Source organism: Crinia signifera, chromosome 5 (assembly GCF_055691185.1).
Source record: "Crinia signifera chromosome 5, ASM5569118v1, whole genome shotgun sequence".
Classification (NCBI taxonomy): Eukaryota; Metazoa; Chordata; class Amphibia; order Anura; family Myobatrachidae; genus Crinia; species Crinia signifera.
The window spans coordinates 160,891,785-160,911,876 of NC_139221.1; the positions used below are offsets into that span (position 1 = coordinate 160,891,785).

Below are 20,092 nucleotides of genomic sequence, written 5' to 3' on the forward strand. Positions count from 1 at the left end.
TGCTCAGCATAAAGAAATGATTTGTATCGCGAATTGGTGTTATTGGCTAGATTTATGTATTTGTAGGTGTAATTTGCTAAGAAAATTCATATCTAGGTTTTACTGTATCATTTTCTCAAAATTGGAAAATAATTCATTTAATTTTTTCTAAAATGATGTTAAGATAGTAGATATAAAATGTGGCATAAGGAAAACTGACACTAATGTGTCTTATAATGCACTATTTTAATATGTAAAGTCTTATATCATTATTGCAGTCTGATTAAAAGAATATGTTGTTTGTTGCAACTCTACCATCTACAATGACAGTAAGATGAGTGGCAGAAGAAATATGATAAAATCAAAAATACCATTCTTCCAACATGCAAGAAAGGACGTCAAGATTCCCATCAGCAATTGCCTTAGATAATGTCATATTTCAGCCACTCTGGTACTTATTTGCAAGACAAACTCTACAGAAATGTTGAGGTAAATGGAGATTTCTTGTAAGAACAAAATCACAAGCATTGAAAAAAGAATCATTTTTTGTGAAGACTAATGAGCAACAAAGGAATATGCATCCAAGATGGGTCTTTAAATCTTGGTCCTCAATTATAGAAAAACGTTTTAAGGACACTAATCCACAATGTTATCATGATAAATGTCATTTTGTAGCTACTGTGGCAACAATTAACAAGCACAACTCAACAGGACTGTTGTGCAAATCCAGCATCCAGGTGAAGCAAGGCTAAAAGAACCACCCCTAATGCTGAGATGGTTGATATAAATACAAACACCCCAGATGGGACTTGAACCCACAATCCCTGGCTTAGGAGGCCAGTGCCTTATCCATTACGCCACTGGGGCTTACTGTCTGCTTTGCATTTCATGTTCTTGCTTTACTTTTTCATAATATCCTTACATATAAAAAATGTTCCGAGAGCAGATGATCAATGACTGATGATATCATTTAAAGAAAAAAAAGCTAAATATTCCTGCTCCAGGTGAGGCTTGAACTCACAACCTCGGCATTGCTCAACAGATACTGTCTTATAAGTACCGCGCGCTGACCGATTGCACCACTGGAGCACACAGTATGCCCCGAAAATTTGGCCTTTCACTGATAAATTTTACCATTAGTTAAAAATGTCAATACACTTATTGTCTCTGTCTCCACAACTTGATTTAATTTCTTTTTGAATTCCACTATTTTACTGCATTCAATACTTCAATAAGGTACTTGATAGAAGTTAAATGCTCAGCATAAAGAAATGATTTGTATCGCGCATTGGTGTTATTGGCTAGATTTATGTATTTGTAGGTGTAATTTGCTAAGAAAATTCATATCTAGGTTTTACTGTATCATTTTATGATATCATTAAAAAAAAAAAGCTAAATATTCCTGCTCCATTTTCTCAGAATTGGAAAATAATTCATTTAATTTTTTCTAAAATGATGTTAAGATAGTAGATATAAAATGTATCAATTATAGAAAAACGTTTTAAGGACACTAATTCACAATGTTATCATGATAAATGTCAATATTCCTGCTCCAGGTGAGGCTTGAACTCACAACCTCGGCATTGCTCAACAGATGCTGTCTTATAAGTACCGCGCGCTGACCGATTGCGCCACTGGAGCACACAGTATGCCCTGAAAATTTGGCCTTTCACTGATATATTTTAACCATCAGTTAAAAATGTCAATACACTTATTGTCTCTGTCTCCCCATCTTGATTTAATTTCTTTTTGAATTCCACTATTTTACTGCATTCAATACTTCAATAAGGTACTTGATAGAAGTTAAATGCTCAGCATAAAGAAATGATTTGTATCGCGCATTGGTGTTATTGGCTAGATTTATGTATTCGTAGGTGTAATTTGCTAAGAAAATTCATATCTAGGTTTTACTGTATCATTTTCTCAAAATTGGAAAATAATTCATTTAATTTTTTCTAAAATGATGTTAAGATAGTAGATATAAAATGTGGCATAAGGAAAACTGACACTAATGTGTCTTATAATGCACTATTTTAATATGTAAAGTCTTATATCATTATTGTAGTCTGATTAAAAGAATATGTTGTTTGTTGCAACTCTACCATCTACAATGACAGTAAGATGAGTGGCAGAAGAAATATGATAAAATCAAAAATACCATTCTTCCAACATGCAAGAAAGGACTTCAAGATTCCCATCAGCAATTGCCTTAGATAATGTCATATTTCAGCCACTCTGGTACTTATTTGCAAGACAAACTCTACAGAAATGTTGAGGTAAATGGAGATTTCTTGTAAGAACAAAATCACAAGCATTGAAAAAAGAATCATTTTTTGTGAAGACTAATGAGCAACAAAGGAATATGCATCCAAGATGGGTCTTTAAACCTTGGTCCTCAATTATAGAAAAACGTTTTAAGGACACTAATCCACAATGTAATCATGATAAATGTCATTTTGTAGCTACTGTGGCAACAATTAACAAGCACAACTCAACAGGACTGTTGTGCAAATCCAGCATCCAGGTGAAGCAAGGCTAAAAGAACCACCCCTAATGCTGAGATGGTTGATATAAATACAAACACCCCAGATGGGACTTGAACCCACAATCCCTGGCTTAGGAGGCCAGTGCCTTATCCATTACGCCACTGGGGCTTACTGTCTGCTTTGCATTTCATGTTCTTGCTTTACTTTTTCATAATATCCTTACATATAAAAAATGTTCCGAGAGCAGATGATCAATGACTGATGATATCATTTAAAGAAAAAAAAGCTAAATATTCCTGCTCCAGGTGAGGCTTGAACTCACAACCTCGGCATTGCTCAACAGATACTGTCTTATAAGTACCGCGCGCTGACCGATTGCACCACTGGAGCACACAGTATGCCCCGAAAATTTGGCCTTTCACTGATAAATTTTACCATTAGTTAAAAATGTCAATACACTTATTGTCTCTGTCTCCACAACTTGATTTAATTTCTTTTTGAATTCCACTATTTTACTGCATTCAATACTTCAATAAGGTACTTGATAGAAGTTAAATGCTCAGCATAAAGAAATGATTTGTATCGCGCATTGGTGTTATTGGCTAGATTTATGTATTTGTAGGTGTAATTTGCTAAGAAAATTCATATCTAGGTTTTACTGTATCATTTTATGATATCATTAAAAAAAAAAAGCTAAATATTCCTGCTCCATTTTCTCAGAATTGGAAAATAATTCATTTAATTTTTTTCTAAAATGATGTTAAGATAGTAGATATAAAATGTATCAATTATAGAAAAACGTTTTAAGGACACTAATTCACAATGTTATCATGATAAATGTCAATATTCCTGCTCCAGGTGAGGCTTGAACTCACAACCTCGGCATTGCTCAACAGATGCTGTCTTATAAGTACCGCGCGCTGACCGATTGCGCCACTGGAGCACACAGTATGCCCTGAAAATTTGGCCTTTCACTGATATATTTTAACCATCAGTTAAAAATGTCAATACACTTATTGTCTCTGTCTCCCCATCTTGATTTAATTTCTTTTTGAATTCCACTATTTTACTGCATTCAATACTTCAATAAGGTACTTGATAGAAGTTAAATGCTCAGCATAAAGAAATGATTTGTATCGCGCATTGGTGTTATTGGCTAGATTTATGTATTCGTAGGTGTCATTTGCTAAGAAAATTCATATCTAGGTTTTACTGTATCATTTTCTCAAAATTGGAAAATAATTCATTTAATTTTTTCTAAAATGATGTTAAGATAGTAGATATAAAATGTGGCATAAGGAAAACTGACACTAATGTGTCTTATAATGCACTATTTTAATATGTAAAGTCTTATATCATTATTGTAGTCTGATTAAAAGAATATGTTGTTTGTTGCAACTCTACCATCTACAATGACAGTAAGATGAGTGGCAGAAGAAATATGATAAAATCAAAAATACCATTCTTCCAACATGCAAGAAAGGACTTCAAGATTCCCATCAGCAATTGCCTTAGATAATGTCATATTTCAGCCACTCTGGTACTTATTTGCAAGACAAACTCTACAGAAATGTTGAGGTAAATGGAGATTTCTTGTAAGAACAAAATCACAAGCATTGAAAAAAGAATCATTTTTTGTGAAGACTAATGAGCAACAAAGGAATATGCATCCAAGATGGGTCTTTAAACCTTGGTCCTCAATTATAGAAAAACGTTTTAAGGACATTAATCCACAATGTAATCATGATAAATGTCATTTTGTAGCTACTGTGGCAACAATTAACAAGCACAACTCAACAGGACTGTTGTGCAAATCCAGCATCCAGGTGAAACAAGGCTAAAAGAACCACCCCTAATGCTGAGATGGTTGATATAAATACAAACACCCCAGATGGGACTTGAACCCACAATCCCTGGCTTAGGAGGCCAGTGCCTTATCCATTAGGCCACTGGGGCTCACTGTCTGCTTTGCATTTCATGTTCTTGCTTTACTTTTTCATAATATCCTTACATATAAAAAATGTTCCGAGAGCAGATGATCAATGACTGATGATATCATTAAAAGAAAAAAAAGCTAAATATTCCTGCTCCAAGTGAGGATTGAACTCACAACCTCGGCATTGCTCAACAGATACTGTCTTATAAATACCGCACGCTGACCGATTGTGCCACTGGAGCACACAGTATGCCCTGAAAATTTGGCCTTTCACTGATATATTTTAACCATCAGTTAAAAATGTCAATACACTTATTGTCTCTGTCTCCCCATCTTGATTTAATTTCTTTTTGAATTCCACTATTTTACTGCATTCAATACTTCAATAAGGTACTTGATAGAAGTTAAATGCTCAGCATAAAGAAATGATTTGTATCGCGCATTGGTGTTATTGGCTAGATTTATGTATTCGTAGGTGTAATTTGCTAAGAAAATTCATATCTAGGTTTTACTGTATCATTTTCTCAAAATTGGAAAATAATTCATTTAATTTTTTCTAAAATGATGTTAAGATAGTAGATATAAAATGTGGCATAAGGAAAACTGACACTAATGTGTCTTATAATGCACTATTTTAATATGTAAAGTCTTATATCATTATTGTAGTCTGATTAAAAGAATATGTTGTTTGTTGCAACTCTACCATCTACAATGACAGTAAGATGAGTGGCAGAAGAAATATGATAAAATCAAAAATACCATTCTTCCAACATGCAAGAAAGGACTTCAAGATTCCCATCAGCAATTGCCTTAGATAATGTCATATTTCAGCCACTCTGGTACTTATTTGCAAGACAAACTCTACAGAAATGTTGAGGTAAATGGAGATTTCTTGTAAGAACAAAATCACAAGCATTGAAAAAAGAATCATTTTTTGTGAAGACTAATGAGCAACAAAGGAATATGCATCCAAGATGGGTCTTTAAACCTTGGTCCTCAATTATATAAAAACGTTTTAAGGACACTAATCCACAATGTTATCATGATAAATGTCATTTTGTAGCTACTGTGGCAACAATTAACAAGCACAACTCAACAGGACTGTTGTGCAAATCCAGCATCCAGGTGAAGCAAGGCTAAAAGAACCACCCCTAATGCTGAGATGGTTGATATAAATACAAACACCCCAGATGGGACTTGAACCCACAATCCCTGGCTTAGGAGGCCAGTGCCTTATCCATTAGGCCACTGGGGCTTACTGTCTGCTTTGCATTTCATGTTCTTGCTTTACTTTTTCATAATATCCTTACATATAAAAAATGTTCCGAGAGCAGATGATCAATGACTGATGATATCATTAAAAGAAAAAAAAGCTAAATATTCCTGCTCCAGGTGAGGCTTGAACTCACAACCTCGGCATTGCTCAACAGATACTGTCTTATAAGTACCGCGCGCTGACCGATTGCGCCACTGGAGCACACAGTATGCCCCGAAAATTTGGCCTTTCACTGATAAATTTTACCATTAGTTAAAAATGTCAATACACTTATTGTCTCTGTCTCCACAACTTGATTTAATTTCTTTTTGAATTCCACTATTTTACTGCATTCAATACTTCAATAAGGTACTTGATAGAAGTTAAATGCTCAGCATAAAGAAATGATTTGTATCGCGCATTGGTGTTATTGGCTAGATTTATGTATTTGTAGGTGTAATTTGCTAAGAAAATTCATATCTAGGTTTTACTGTATCATTTTATGATATCATTAAAAAAAAACAGCTAAATATTCCTGCTCCATTTTCTCAGAATTGGAAAATAATTCATTTAATTTTTTCTAAAATGATGTTAAGATAGTAGATATAAAATGTATCAATTATAGAAAAACGTTTTAAGGACACTAATTCACAATGTTATCATGATAAATGTCAATATTCCTGCTCCAGGTGAGGATTGAACTCACAACCTCGGCATTGCTCAACAGATGCTGTCTTATAAGTACCGCGCGCTGACCGATTGCGCCACTGGAGCACACAGTATGCCCTGAAAATTTGGCCTTTCACTGATATATTTTAACCATCAGTTAAAAATGTCAATACACTTATTGTCTCTGTCTCCCCATCTTGATTTAATTTCTTTTTGAATTCCACTATTTTACTGCATTCAATACTTCAATAAGGTACTTGATAGAAGTTAAATGCTCAGCATAAAGAAATGATTTGTATCGCGCATTGGTGTTATTGGCTAGATTTATGTATTCGTAGGTGTAATTTGCTAAGAAAATTCATATCTAGGTTTTACTGTATCATTTTCTCAAAATTGGAAAATAATTCATTTAATTTTTTCTAAAATGATGTTAAGATAGTAGATATAAAATGTGGCATAAGGAAAACTGACACTAATGTGTCTTATAATGCACTATTTTAATATGTAAAGTCTTATATCATTATTGTAGTCTGATTAAAAGAATATGTTGTTTGTTGCAACTCTACCATCTACAATGACAGTAAGATGAGTGGCAGAAGAAATATGATAAAATCAAAAATACCATTCTTCCAACATGCAAGAAAGGACTTCAAGATTCCCATCAGCAATTGCCTTAGATAATGTCATATTTCAGCCACTCTGGTACTTATTTGCAAGACAAACTCTACAGAAATGTTGAGGTAAATGGAGATTTCTTGTAAGAACAAAATCACAAGCATTGAAAAAAGAATCATTTTTTGTGAAGACTAATGAGCAACAAAGGAATATGCATCCAAGATGGGTCTTTAAACCTTGGTCCTCAATTATATAAAAACGTTTTAAGGACACTAATCCACAATGTTATCATGATAAATGTCATTTTGTAGCTACTGTGGCAACAATTAACAAGCACAACTCAACAGGACTGTTGTGCAAATCCAGCATCCAGGTGAAGCAAGGCTAAAAGAACCACCCCTAATGCTGAGATGGTTGATATAAATACAAACACCCCAGATGGGACTTGAACCCACAATCCCTGGCTTAGGAGGCCAGTGCCTTATCCATTAGGCCACTGGGGCTTACTGTCTGCTTTGCATTTCATGTTCTTGCTTTACTTTTTCATAATATCCTTACATATAAAAAATGTTCCGAGAGCAGATGATCAATGACTGATGATATCATTAAAAGAAAAAAAAGCTAAATATTCCTGCTCCAGGTGAGGCTTGAACTCACAACCTCGGCATTGCTCAACAGATACTGTCTTATAAGTACCGCGCGCTGACCGATTGCGCCACTGGAGCACACAGTATACCCTGAAAATTTGGCCTTTCACTGATAAATTTTACCATTAGTTAAAAATGTCAATACACTTATTGTCTCTGTCTCCACAACTTGATTTAATTTCTTTTTGAATTCCACTATTTTACTGCATTCAATACTTCAATAAGGTACTTGATAGAAGTTAAATGCTCAGCATAAAGAAATGATTTGTATCGCGCAAATACATGCGAAATGATTTACTGCATTCAATACTTCAATAAGGTACTTGATAGAAGTTAAATGCTCAGCATAAAGAAATGATTTGTATCGCGCATGTATTATGCTGAGCATTTAACTTCTATCAAGTACCTTATTGAAGTATTGAATGCAGTAAAATAGTGGAATTCAAAAAGAAATTAAATCAAGTTGTGGAGACAGAGACAATAAGTGTATTGACATTTTTAACTAATGGTAAAATTTATCAGTGAAAGGCCAAATTTGCGCGATATTGGCTAGATTTATGTATTTGTAGGTGTAATTTGCTAAGAAAATTCATATCTAGGTTTTACTGTATCATTTTATGATATCATTAAAAGAAAAAAAGCTAAATATTCCTGCTCCATTTTCTCAGAATTGGAAAATAATTCATTTAATTTTTTCTAAAATGATGTTAAGATAGTAGATATAAAATGTATCAATTATAGAAAAACGTTTTAAGGACACTAATCCACATTGTTATCATGATAAATGTCATTTTGTAGCTACTGTGGCAACAATTAACAAGCACAACTCAACAGGACTGTTGTGCAAATCCAGCATCCAGGTGAAGCAAGGCTAAAAGAACCACCCCTAATGCTGAGATGGTTGATATAAATACAAACACCCCAGATGGGACTTGAACCCACAATCCCTGGCTTAGGAGGCCAGAGTCTTATCCATTAGGCCACTGGGGCTTAGTTTCTGCTTTACATTTCATGTTCTTGCTTTACTTTTTCATAATATCCTTACATATAAAAAATGTTGCGAGAGCAGATGATCAATGACTGATGATATCATTTAAAGAAAAAAAAGCTAAATATTCCTGCTCCAGGTGAGGCTTGAACTCACAACCTCGGCATTGCTCAACAGATACTGTCTTATAAGTACCGCGCGCTGACCGATTGCGCCACTGGAGCACACAGTATGCCCTGAAAATTTGGCCTTTCACTGATATATTTTACCATCAGTTAAAAATGTCAATACACTTTTTGTCTCTGTCTCCCCATCTTGATTTAATTTCTTTATGAATTCCACTATTTTACTGCATTCAATACTTCAATAAGGTACTTGATAGAAGTTAAATGCTCAGCATAAAGAAATGATTTGTATCGCGCATTGGTGTTATTGGCTAGATTTATGTATTTGTAGGTGTAATTTGCTAAGAAAATTCATATCTAGGTTTTACTGTATCATTTTATGATATCATTAAAAGAAAAAAAGCTAAATATTCCTGCTCCATTTTCTCAAAATTGGAAAATAATTCATTTAATTTTTTCTAAAATGATGTTAAGATAGTAGATATAAAATGTATCAATTATAGAAAAACGTTTTAAGGACACTAATTCACAATGTTATCATGATAAATGTCAATATTCCTGCTCCAGGTGAGGCTTGAACTCACAACCTCGGCATTGCTCAACAGATACTGTCTTATAAGTACCGCGCGCTGACCGATTGCGCCACTGGAGCACACAGTATGCCCCGAAAATTTGGCCTTTCACTGATAAATTTTACCATTAGTTAAAAATGTCAATACACTTATTGTCTCTGTCTCCACAACTTGATTTAATTTCTTTTTGAATTCCACTATTTTACTGCATTCAATACTTCAATAAGGTACTTGATAGAAGTTAAATGCTCAGCATAAAGAAATGATTTGTATCGCGCATTGGTGTTATTGGCTAGATTTATGTATTTGTAGGTGTAATTTGCTAAGAAAATTCATATCTAGGTTTTACTGTATCATTTTCTCAAAATTGGAAAATAATTCATTTAATTTTTTCTAAAATGATGTTAAGATAGTAGATATAAAATGTGGCATAAGGAAAACTGACACTAATGTGTCTTATAATGCACTATTTTAATATGTAAAGTCTTATATCATTATTGTAGTCTGATTAAAAGAATATGTTGTTTGTTGCAACTCTACCATCTACAATGACAGTAAGATGAGTGGCAGAAGAAATATGATAAAATCAAAAATACCATTCTTCCAACATGCAAGAAAGGACTTCAAGATTCCCATCAGCAATTGCCTTAGATAATGTCATATTTCAGCCACTCTGGTACTTATTTGCAAGACAAACTCTACAGAAATGTTGAGGTAAATGGAGATTTCTTGTAAGAACAAAATCACAAGCATTGAAAAAAGAATCATTTTTTGTGAAGACTAATGAGCAACAAAGGAATATGCATCCAAGATGGGTCTTTAAACCTTGGTCCTCAATTATATAAAAACGTTTTAAGGACACTAATCCACAATGTTATCATGATAAATGTCATTTTGTAGCTACTGTGGCAACAATTAACAAGCACAACTCAACAGGACTGTTGTGCAAATCCAGCATCCAGGTGAAGCAAGGCTAAAAGAACCACCCCTAATGCTGAGATGGTTGATATAAATACAAACACCCCAGATGGGACTTGAACCCACAATCCCTGGCTTAGGAGGCCAGTGCCTTATCCATTAGGCCACTGGGGCTTACTGTCTGCTTTGCATTTCATGTTCTTGCTTTACTTTTTCATAATATCCTTACATATAAAAAATGTTCCGAGAGCAGATGATCAATGACTGATGATATCATTAAAAGAAAAAAAAGCTAAATATTCCTGCTCCAGGTGAGGCTTGAACTCACAACCTCGGCATTGCTCAACAGATACTGTCTTATAAGTACCGCGCGCTGACCGATTGCGCCACTGGAGCACACAGTATGCCCCGAAAATTTGGCCTTTCACTGATAAATTTTACCATTAGTTAAAAATGTCAATACACTTATTGTCTCTGTCTCCACAACTTGATTTAATTTCTTTTTGAATTCCACTATTTTACTGCATTCAATACTTCAATAAGGTACTTGATAGAAGTTAAATGCTCAGCATAAAGAAATGATTTGTATCGCGCATTGGTGTTATTGGCTAGATTTATGTATTTGTAGGTGTAATTTGCTAAGAAAATTCATATCTAGGTTTTACTGTATCATTTTATGATATCATTAAAAAAAAAAAAAGCTAAATATTCCTGCTCCATTTTCTCAGAATTGGAAAATAATTCATTTAATTTTTTCTAAAATGATGTTAAGATAGTAGATATAAAATGTATCAATTATAGAAAAACGTTTTAAGGACACTAATTCACAATGTTATCATGATAAATGTCAATATTCCTGCTCCAGGTGAGGCTTGAACTCACAACCTCGGCATTGCTCAACAGATGCTGTCTTATAAGTACCGCGCACTGACCGATTGCGCCACTGGAGCACACAGTATGCCCTGAAAATTTGGCCTTTCACTGATATATTTTAACCATCAGTTAAAAATGTCAATACACTTATTGTCTCTGTCTCCCCATCTTGATTTAATTTCTTTTTGAATTCCACTATTTTACTGCATTCAATACTTCAATAAGGTACTTGATAGAAGTTAAATGCTCAGCATAAAGAAATGATTTGTATCGCGCATTGGTGTTATTGGCTAGATTTATGTATTCGTAGGTGTAATTTGCTAAGAAAATTCATATCTAGGTTTTACTGTATCATTTTCTCAAAATTGGAAAATAATTCATTTAATTTTTTCTAAAATGATGTTAAGATAGTAGATATAAAATGTGGCATAAGGAAAACTGACACTAATGTGTCTTATAATGCACTATTTTAATATGTAAAGTCTTATATCATTATTGTAGTCTGATTAAAAGAATATGTTGTTTGTTGCAACTCTACCATCTACAATGACAGTAAGATGAGTGGCAGAAGAAATATGATAAAATCAAAAATACCATTCTTCCAACATGCAAGAAAGGACTTCAAGATTCCCATCAGCAATTGCCTTAGATAATGTCATATTTCAGCCACTCTGGTACTTATTTGCAAGACAAACTCTACAGAAATGTTGAGGTAAATGGAGATTTCGTGTAAGAACAAAATCACAAGCATTGAAAAAAGAATCATTTTTTGTGAAGACTAATGAGCAACAAAGGAATATGCATCCAAGATGGGTCTTTAAACCTTGGTCCTCAATTATATAAAAACGTTTTAAGGACACTAATCCACAATGTTATCATGATAGAAAAACGTTTTAAGGACACTAATTCACAATGTTATCATGATAAATGTCAATATTCCTGCTCCAGGTGAGGCTTGAACTCACAACCTCGGCATTGCTCAACAGATACTGTCTTATAGGTACCGCGCGCTGATCGTTTGCGCCACTGGAGCACACAGTATGCCCTGAAAATTTGGCCTTTCACTGATAAATTTTACCATTAGTTAAAAATGTCAATACACTTATTGTCTCTGTCTCCACAACTTGATTTAATTTCTTTTTGAATTCCACTATTTTACTGCATTCAATACTTCAATAAGGTACTTGATAGAAGTTAAATGCTCAGCATAAAGAAATGATTTGTATCGCGCAAATACATGCGAAATGATTTACTGCATTCAATACTTCAATAAGGTACTTGATAGAAGTTAAATGCTCAGCATAAAGAAATGATTTGTATCGCGCATGTATTATGCTGAGCATTTAACTTCTATCAAGTACCTTATTGAAGTATTGAATGCAGTAAAATAGTGGAATTCAAAAAGAAATTAAATCAAGTTGTGGAGACAGAGACAATAAGTGTATTGACATTTTTAACTAATGATAAAATTTATCAGTGAAAGGCCAAATTTGCGCGATATTGGCTAGATTTATGTATTTGTAGGTGTAATTTGCTAAGAAAATTCATATCTAGGTTTTACTGTATCATTTTATGATATCATTAAAAGAAAAAAAGCTAAATATTCCTGCTCCATTTTCTCAGAATTGGAAAATAATTCATTTAATTTTTTCTAAAATGATGTTAAGATAGTAGATATAAAATGTATCAATTATAGAAAAACGTTTTAAGGACACTAATCCACAATGTTATCATGATAAATGTCATTTTGTAGCTACTGTGGCAACAATTAACAAGCACAACTCAACAGGACTGTTGTGCAAATCCAGCATCCAGGTGAAGCAAGGCTAAAAGAACCACCCCTAATGCTGAGATGGTTGATATAAATACAAACACCCCAGATGGGACTTGAGCCCACAATCCCTGGCTTAGGAGGCCAGTGTCTTATCCATTAGGCCACTGGGGCTTAGTTTCTGCTTTACATTTCATGTTCTTGCTTTACTTTTTCATAATATCCTTACATATAAAAAATGTTGCGAGAGCAGATGATCAATGACTGATGATATCATTTAAAGAAAAAAAAGCTAAAGATTCCTGCTCCAGGTGAGGCTTGAACTCACAACCTCGGCATTGCTCAACAGATACTGTCTTATAAGTACCGCGCGCTGACCGATTGCGCCACTGGAGCACACAGTATGCCCTGAAAATTTGGCCTTTCACTGATATATTTTACCATCAGTTAAAAATGTCAATACACTTTTTGTCTCTGTCTCCCCATCTTGATTTAATTTCTTTATGAATTCCACTATTTTACTGCATTCAATACTTCAATAAGGTACTTGATAGAAGTTAAATGCTCAGCATAAAGAAATGATTTGTATCGCGCATTGGTGTTATTGGCTAGATTTATGTATTTGTAGGTGTAATTTGCTAAGAAAATTCATATCTAGGTTTTACTGTATCATTTTATGATATCATTAAAAGAAAAAAAAGCTAAATATTCCTGCTCCATTTTCTCAAAATTGGAAAATAATTCATTTAATTTTTTCTAAAATGATGTTAAGATAGTAGATATAAAATGTATCAATTATAGAAAAACGTTTTAAGGACACTAATTCACAATGTTATCATGATAAATGTCAATATTCCTGCTCCAGGTGAGGCTTGAACTCACAACCTCGGCATTGCTCAACAGATACTGTCTTATAAGTACCGCGCGCTGACCGATTGCGCCACTGGAGCACACAGTATGCCCCGAAAATTTGGCCTTTCACTGATAAATTTTACCATTAGTTAAAAATGTCAATACACTTATTGTCTCTGTCTCCACAACTTGATTTAATTTCTTTTTGAATTCCACTATTTTACTGCATTCAATACTTCAATAAGGTACTTGATAGAAGTTAAATGCTCAGCATAAAGAAATGATTTGTATCGCGCATTGGTGTTATTGGCTAGATTTATGTATTTGTAGGTGTAATTTGCTAAGAAAATTCATATCTAGGTTTTACTGTATCATTTTCTCAAAATTGGAAAATAATTCATTTAATTTTTTCTAAAATGATGTTAAGATAGTAGATATAAAATGTGGCATAAGGAAAACTGACACTAATGTGTCTTATAATGCACTATTTTTTTTTTTTTTTTGCAGAATAATTTTTATTGGGTTTTCAAAATAGAGGGAGGGGATACAGAAAAAAAGAGGGAAGGAGGGGGAGGGGCACAGGGTAAAAATAACAGTATGCAGAGAAACAGTACAAGCGTATATTCAACAATAATCAATAAAAGGTGGAATTTGCAGGAGTGAACAGTAGAATGATATGTCCAAATTCTATTGGAAAAACATAGGGAAATCACAACTGTACATGTGTCGGAGGTCATCATGAGCCTCTGGAGATGAACTCCTGCCAACCTGACCATTTCTTGAGCAATGAGGTATGGGAGGGGGAGTACTGGCAAAAAGTGGTTTCCATAGTGTAATTGTAGGAAAGCTTAGTTTTGATAAGATCCACAGGGGGAGGGATCGGTTGTTTCCAAAACTGTGCAATGGAGGTTTTAGTGGCAATAAAAATGTGAGTAATTAAATATCTATTGTTAATGGGGATTGAATCAGGAAAAATATGAAGGAGTGCGACCTGTGGGGACAAGGAGATTTGAAGGCCAGTCACCTTCAGTATAAGGTCCTCAACCCAGCTCCAAAGGGCCCGGAGCACCGGGCAAGACCAAAAAATGTGAATCACATCCCCCACTAGTCCGCATCCTCGCCAGCATGACCTAGACTGTGCTGGCCAGAATTTGTGTAGCCTAGCAGGGGTCAGATATATACGGTAAAACAGTTTTATATACATTTCAACATGGGAAATACATTTAGACATCTTGAAGACCGAGGAAAACAGGTGGGACCACTCCTTAGCATCTAAGGAGAAATTAAGGTCGCGTTCCCAGTTTGAGTGTATCGGAGTTTTCTCAGGCTGGGTGGAGGCTACCAAAGTGGAGTACCAAAATGAGATGCCTCCCTTCCGGTAAGGGGAAGTGAGGCGTGAGAGGATGTGAGGGGGCACTTTATGAGAAGGGTCAGACAGAAGAGGGTATGCTTGCAGCCAATGCCTAATTTGCAGGTACTTATAGAAATCAGCAGCTGGGAGGGAAAAAGAGGTTTGCAGTTGTGAGAAGGACTTAAGGACACCATCTGAAAACAAGTCACTGATCTGTTTGGCACCACTGTTACTCCATGTAGACAGGTTTAGATCGGGAATCAAGGAGGAAAGCCCTAGTAATGTCAAGTTAGGTGACGGTAATGGCAACAATAAAAGTTTAGAGAATTTGTCCCATGCTTTAAGGGTGTCCACAGATGCTCTAAAAGCCTGTGTAGATACCGATCTAGCTTTGGGCGAGCACCATATTAGGTCCATCAAGGAGAGAGGGTTTAACATGCTTGATTCAAGGGCCACCCATGATTTAAGGTCAGAGGGTGCTGACCAGTCGCTGATTTGGTTTAATAAGCATGCCAGCTGGTACAATTCTAGGTTGGGATAGGATAGTCCACCAAGCTCCTTGGGCATCATGAGGTACTTTTTTGCAATTTTAGGTTTTGCGTTGTTCCATATATAGTTATTAAGGACAGTCTGGAATTTATTAAGCCAAAAGGGTGGCAGGAGTCTGGGGATAGACCTAAATAGATAGAGGATCTTGGGGAGAATCGTCATTTTAACTGTAGCCAGTCTGCCCATCCAGGAAAACTCGTAAGACAGCCAGTCTTTAGTAATGGCCGTTATTTGTTTCAGGAGGGGACCATAGTTAACCTCTACGAGAGACTCTTCGGTAGCTGATAATTGAATACCCAAATAGCATAATGAGTGGGTTTGCCAGCTATATTTATATTTAGTCTGCAGGAGGGATAGCGTATTAGGTGATACATTCAGTGGCAGGACTTCAGTTTTAGTAGTGTTTAATTTATATAGCGAGGCCAATGAGTAATTCTGGAGGATGTTATGCAACTCTGGGAGGGACGTCACCGGGTCGGTTAGAAAAAGCAGTACGTCATCCGCAAATAAACATATTCTATGATGTGATCCATTAATGATTGGGCCTGTAAGGTGAGAGGAGGTGCGTATGTGTTCGGCTAGGGGTTCCGTTGCTAAAACAAACACTAAAGGGGAGAGAGGACAACCTTGTCTAGTACCATTGCTAATTCGGAATGGGGAGGATAGGAAACCATTACTGGAGACCCGAGCACTAGGGGATGAGTAGAGCGATAAAATAGCATGTAGGAAGCGGCCTGAAAAACCATACTTGAGTAATACTGCCTTCATGTAGCCCCAATGGATCCTATCAAAGGCCTTTTCAGCGTCTAGTGAAAGTGTTACCAGGGAGGAACCAGAGCGGATATAATGTTCTAAGATAGCCAGAGCTCTCCGAGTGTTGTCAGGTCCCTGGCGGCCTGGGACAAAACCAACTTGGTCTGGGTGAATTAAGCTAGGGAGCAGAGGGTTCAGTCTATTCGCAATTAATTTGGCATATAGTTTAATGTCGGTGTTCAACAGGGCTATCGGTCTGTAGTTTTGGGGATATGATGGGTCTTTATTCGGTTTCAATATGGTGATTATGCGGGCCTCGAGCATTTCTTGGGGGAACGCACCTAATGTAGTCCCAGACTCGAACACACGCAGGAGCACTGGGGTAAGGGTAGGTTGGAAGGCAGTGTAGAAGTTATTTGAGAAGCCGTCTGGGCCGGGGGCCTTGTCTTTTTTCAGTGACTTGATGGCAAGACAAATTTCTTCCTCTGTCCAGGGGGCATTTAGAGAGTCGAGGGCTTGGGCTGAAAGGGTAGGTAGGGATATATTAGAAAGAAAAGCCGAAATGGACTCTGGGGAAGGCTGGGGGATAGTATCATCCTCGACTAGATTATAGAGGCGAGCATAGTACTCTGCGAAGGCATTGGAAATATCTAGTGGGTTGTTGAGTTTGGCACCAGCAATGTTATGTAGAGTTTTAGTTGAAGCTCGTATTTCTTTGCCTTTCAGTTTCCTAGCTAGAAGTCGGGATGCCCTATTTCCTTCTACGTAATATCGTTGGTTCAATCTGGCAATATTCGCGTTAACTTTGCGCAGCGTGTAAACCTCCAATTCAGTTCTGAGTTTCACTAAATCTTGGAGAAGGGAGGAGTTATTGGGGTCTAGCTTATGTCTACCCTCTAATACAAGAATTTGATTCTCCAAGGATTTCTGTGTCGCCCGTTCCTGACGCTTAAGTCTGGAGGCAACCTGGATAACAGTCCCACGGATTACTGCCTTAAGGGCACACCAAAAGTTGATAGGGGAGGTATCATCAGGGTTATTATGTTTGAGGAAGTCATTCAAGGAGGCCTGAATTGTTTGCGTAGCTTCTACTGAGGATAATAAGAAGTTATTAAATCTCCATGGTCTAGCGGCTGGGATTTTGTGGGAAAGGTCCCAGGTTGCAACCAGGGGGGCGTGGTCTGACCAGGTTATGGGAAGAATATTGGCTTTACGGATTTGTTGTAAGGACCATTTGTCTAGAAACATATAGTCTATTCTGGAGTAAGAATGGTGTACCCGGGAGTGGAAAGTGTAATCTCTCATCGTGGGGTGTAGGGCTCGCCAGGCGTCAAACATACCAAATTCCAATAATAGGAGCCCGAAGGCCTTAGAAGTGTGTAGTGAGTGTGAAGAGGGGGGATGACCGACAGGGTCGGTTCTATCCATTTTGGGGTCTAATACTAAGTTGCAGTCACCAAGGATGATTACCTGGCCTGCAGCTGTTTTTTTAACAGCGTTGAGGAATTTTCTGAGAAAGCGAAGTTGGCCAGTATTGGGTGCATATACGGAAGCTATGGTGACCGACTTGCCGTCTAATACTCCTGTCAATATTAGATATCTACCTAGAGGATCAGTGGTTTGGGAAGATGAGGTGAAGTCACAGTGACGGTTTATAAGAATAGCAACACCTCCTTTCTTAGTGGGGCCATTGGCAAAGAAGCCTGTTGGATAATGGTGGTCAGACAGAGAAGGGGGAGATTTAGAGGCAAAGTGGGTCTCTTGGATTGCTACAACATCAATTCTATGTGAATGAAAATAGCGAAGGGCAGTCCTCCGTTTTTGGGGGGAGTTCAACCCTTTAGCATTAATAGACATAAACTGTGGCATGGTTATGTAATAGGGGGGAAATGGCGTAGGTGTGACCAAGTACCGTTGACAAGTAAGCAAAGATAAGATAAATACCCTGTGAGGAAATGGGGGCAACTGGGGGGGATGGGGGAGGGGGGGAGAGAAAGTAAACAGAAAAAAGTGACTCTACCATGAGAGTCATGTAGGCCACAAAACAGTGTGGCGAAAATTGTGGGGGTAGTGGCATTGTTCCCCACCACCGGGGACTAAGAAATAAAATAGAAATAAAACTTTAACAGAGATACACTTATCAACAGAGAGAGAAAACTTAAATGTATGTATACATAGATACGTATTCATATCTACCTATAAACACCCATGTAACATCGGGTGCAGTAGGGTTTACCGCCCAGGAGAGACGGGAGTGCCGGAGGCCACTCACTAATGCAGAGTATTGGGGTAGCTATTCCCTAAATATAAATGTAATCGCAAAAACATAGCAATGGCAGAATAATCAGCACATCCATATTGAGTAGCAGTGAAAAGTAAAACATAGTTACATGGTCCCGGTTCAGTTCAGCGGGTGAGTGCCAGCGTCTGGACGGTAGAGTGGGTAAGCCATAGGAGGGCCCATGGCAACTGGGAGGTCAAATATAACCCTGATGTTTCCAGGGGTCACTTCTTAGGGATTGTGGACCAATCTTGCCTGAGCGTTAGGGCTGTCTTCGGAGGGCCAGAAGAGTAGGGGACCTGCCATAGTTCTAGCAGTTTCAGGCCCTCATCTACGGAGCGTAGCACGACCGTCGAGCCATCTTTGGTTATTATTAGCTTGAAAGGGAAGCCCCACTTGTATGGAATGGAGGCTTGCCGCAGGGCTGTGGTGAGGGTCGAGAAAGATCTGCGTTTTTGCAGGGTGGTTGAGGAGAGATCTCCATATAGCTGCAAAGGGTCCAAGACCGAGGAGAGTAGGTTGGGGTCACGTGAGGCTCTTAGGAGGCGTTCCTTAGTCTGGAAGTAGTGAAGCCTTAGGATGGTGTCTCTCGGGGAGTCTTCCGGGGCATTGCGGGGTTTGGGCAAGCGATGAATGCGGTCCATTAGGAGTTGGGAGGGTGGAAGGTCTGGGAGCATCCTTTGGAACAGGTCCCTGGCAAAGTTCTCAAGCTCAGAGGGGCGAATCGTTTCTGGGATCCCACGGATCTTTAAGTTATTACGCCGGTCCCTGTCTTCAATATCCGCCAGTTTATCTCTAAGTAAGGATAGTTCAGATTGCGTCGCATCATGGGCTGATATCAGATTGTTATGGGAAGTCACCATCTCTCCCATCTTCCCCTCAAGATGGTCTGTGCGGTCCCCTAACTCATGTACATCCTGTTTCAGCTCACGGATAGCTGACGTTATGTCAGCAGTAATGTCCTTCTTAAGGTCGCCTAGTAGTTGTAGCATCTTGCGGACCGTAATGGGCTCGTCCAAGGAGATGTCGGCTGAGGATGTAGGAGGGGTCGGGACGGTAACTGGGGTACTAGGGTGTTGCTGAGAGGATTGACCAGGACAGCTTGCCATACTTGGGGATTTGGATGCAGACTTGAATAAGCTTACTGGCAGCACTGCCGTAGGAGGTTTAAGCCGTTTAGGAGGCATCAGGGTAGTGGATAGCACCGTCTGAGGCAAAGATGAGCAGGGACAAGGGACGATCTAGGTGGGTTGGTGTGTATCAGCTGTGGTGGTGGGGAATCACTGTTTAGGAGATTAAAGCAGCATGCTAGGGGCTACAGAATTCTCCTGCCAGCAGGAGCAAGCTCTTCTAGCCCCAGTGAGAGCATGGGGCAGAGGGGGAGCACAAAGAGAGTCCAGGGTGAGTCACCTATCCAGGCAGTAGTGAGATCCTATGCAGGCTTCTGACTAAGTTAGGAAGGGGCTCTGCCC

General features: G+C 37.5%; 22 non-coding genes across 22 annotated transcripts; all 22 read right to left on the reverse strand.

Annotated features, from left to right (window-relative positions):
* Positions 1–773: 773 nt before the first annotated feature.
* On the reverse strand, positions 774–846 carry TRNAR-CCU (transfer RNA arginine (anticodon CCU)). Its single transcript has one exon. It is a non-coding gene; the product is annotated as a tRNA-Arg (tRNA).
* A 129-nt stretch (positions 847–975) lies between these two features.
* Positions 976–1,068, reverse strand: TRNAI-UAU (transfer RNA isoleucine (anticodon UAU)). Its single transcript is given in 2 exon segments — positions 976–1,011; positions 1,031–1,068. It is a non-coding gene; the product is annotated as a tRNA-Ile (tRNA).
* A 459-nt stretch (positions 1,069–1,527) lies between these two features.
* Positions 1,528–1,620, reverse strand: TRNAI-UAU (transfer RNA isoleucine (anticodon UAU)). The gene is given in 2 exon segments: positions 1,528–1,563; positions 1,583–1,620. It is a non-coding gene; the product is annotated as a tRNA-Ile (tRNA).
* Positions 1,621–2,560: 940 nt separating this feature from the next.
* TRNAR-CCU (transfer RNA arginine (anticodon CCU)) lies at positions 2,561–2,633 on the reverse strand. Its single transcript has one exon. It is a non-coding gene; the product is annotated as a tRNA-Arg (tRNA).
* A 129-nt stretch (positions 2,634–2,762) lies between these two features.
* TRNAI-UAU (transfer RNA isoleucine (anticodon UAU)) lies at positions 2,763–2,855 on the reverse strand. Its single transcript is given in 2 exon segments — positions 2,763–2,798; positions 2,818–2,855. It is a non-coding gene; the product is annotated as a tRNA-Ile (tRNA).
* A 460-nt stretch (positions 2,856–3,315) lies between these two features.
* TRNAI-UAU (transfer RNA isoleucine (anticodon UAU)) lies at positions 3,316–3,408 on the reverse strand. Its single transcript is given in 2 exon segments — positions 3,316–3,351; positions 3,371–3,408. It is a non-coding gene; the product is annotated as a tRNA-Ile (tRNA).
* A 940-nt stretch (positions 3,409–4,348) lies between these two features.
* On the reverse strand, positions 4,349–4,421 carry TRNAR-CCU (transfer RNA arginine (anticodon CCU)). Its single transcript has one exon. It is a non-coding gene; the product is annotated as a tRNA-Arg (tRNA).
* Positions 4,422–4,550: 129 nt separating this feature from the next.
* Positions 4,551–4,643, reverse strand: TRNAI-UAU (transfer RNA isoleucine (anticodon UAU)). Its single transcript is given in 2 exon segments — positions 4,551–4,586; positions 4,606–4,643. It is a non-coding gene; the product is annotated as a tRNA-Ile (tRNA).
* A 940-nt stretch (positions 4,644–5,583) lies between these two features.
* On the reverse strand, positions 5,584–5,656 carry TRNAR-CCU (transfer RNA arginine (anticodon CCU)). Its single transcript has one exon. It is a non-coding gene; the product is annotated as a tRNA-Arg (tRNA).
* Positions 5,657–5,785: 129 nt separating this feature from the next.
* TRNAI-UAU (transfer RNA isoleucine (anticodon UAU)) lies at positions 5,786–5,878 on the reverse strand. The gene is given in 2 exon segments: positions 5,786–5,821; positions 5,841–5,878. It is a non-coding gene; the product is annotated as a tRNA-Ile (tRNA).
* Positions 5,879–6,337: 459 nt separating this feature from the next.
* On the reverse strand, positions 6,338–6,430 carry TRNAI-UAU (transfer RNA isoleucine (anticodon UAU)). The gene is given in 2 exon segments: positions 6,338–6,373; positions 6,393–6,430. It is a non-coding gene; the product is annotated as a tRNA-Ile (tRNA).
* Positions 6,431–7,370: 940 nt separating this feature from the next.
* On the reverse strand, positions 7,371–7,443 carry TRNAR-CCU (transfer RNA arginine (anticodon CCU)). The gene has a single exon. It is a non-coding gene; the product is annotated as a tRNA-Arg (tRNA).
* Positions 7,444–7,572: 129 nt separating this feature from the next.
* On the reverse strand, positions 7,573–7,665 carry TRNAI-UAU (transfer RNA isoleucine (anticodon UAU)). Its single transcript is given in 2 exon segments — positions 7,573–7,608; positions 7,628–7,665. It is a non-coding gene; the product is annotated as a tRNA-Ile (tRNA).
* An 839-nt stretch (positions 7,666–8,504) lies between these two features.
* TRNAR-CCU (transfer RNA arginine (anticodon CCU)) lies at positions 8,505–8,577 on the reverse strand. Its single transcript has one exon. It is a non-coding gene; the product is annotated as a tRNA-Arg (tRNA).
* A 129-nt stretch (positions 8,578–8,706) lies between these two features.
* Positions 8,707–8,799, reverse strand: TRNAI-UAU (transfer RNA isoleucine (anticodon UAU)). The gene is given in 2 exon segments: positions 8,707–8,742; positions 8,762–8,799. It is a non-coding gene; the product is annotated as a tRNA-Ile (tRNA).
* A 460-nt stretch (positions 8,800–9,259) lies between these two features.
* Positions 9,260–9,352, reverse strand: TRNAI-UAU (transfer RNA isoleucine (anticodon UAU)). The gene is given in 2 exon segments: positions 9,260–9,295; positions 9,315–9,352. It is a non-coding gene; the product is annotated as a tRNA-Ile (tRNA).
* Positions 9,353–10,291: 939 nt separating this feature from the next.
* TRNAR-CCU (transfer RNA arginine (anticodon CCU)) lies at positions 10,292–10,364 on the reverse strand. Its single transcript has one exon. It is a non-coding gene; the product is annotated as a tRNA-Arg (tRNA).
* Positions 10,365–10,493: 129 nt separating this feature from the next.
* On the reverse strand, positions 10,494–10,586 carry TRNAI-UAU (transfer RNA isoleucine (anticodon UAU)). Its single transcript is given in 2 exon segments — positions 10,494–10,529; positions 10,549–10,586. It is a non-coding gene; the product is annotated as a tRNA-Ile (tRNA).
* Positions 10,587–11,047: 461 nt separating this feature from the next.
* TRNAI-UAU (transfer RNA isoleucine (anticodon UAU)) lies at positions 11,048–11,140 on the reverse strand. Its single transcript is given in 2 exon segments — positions 11,048–11,083; positions 11,103–11,140. It is a non-coding gene; the product is annotated as a tRNA-Ile (tRNA).
* An 863-nt stretch (positions 11,141–12,003) lies between these two features.
* TRNAI-UAU (transfer RNA isoleucine (anticodon UAU)) lies at positions 12,004–12,096 on the reverse strand. The gene is given in 2 exon segments: positions 12,004–12,039; positions 12,059–12,096. It is a non-coding gene; the product is annotated as a tRNA-Ile (tRNA).
* Positions 12,097–13,137: 1,041 nt separating this feature from the next.
* TRNAI-UAU (transfer RNA isoleucine (anticodon UAU)) lies at positions 13,138–13,230 on the reverse strand. Its single transcript is given in 2 exon segments — positions 13,138–13,173; positions 13,193–13,230. It is a non-coding gene; the product is annotated as a tRNA-Ile (tRNA).
* A 461-nt stretch (positions 13,231–13,691) lies between these two features.
* Positions 13,692–13,784, reverse strand: TRNAI-UAU (transfer RNA isoleucine (anticodon UAU)). The gene is given in 2 exon segments: positions 13,692–13,727; positions 13,747–13,784. It is a non-coding gene; the product is annotated as a tRNA-Ile (tRNA).
* Between the last annotated feature and the right edge of the window lie 6,308 nt (positions 13,785–20,092).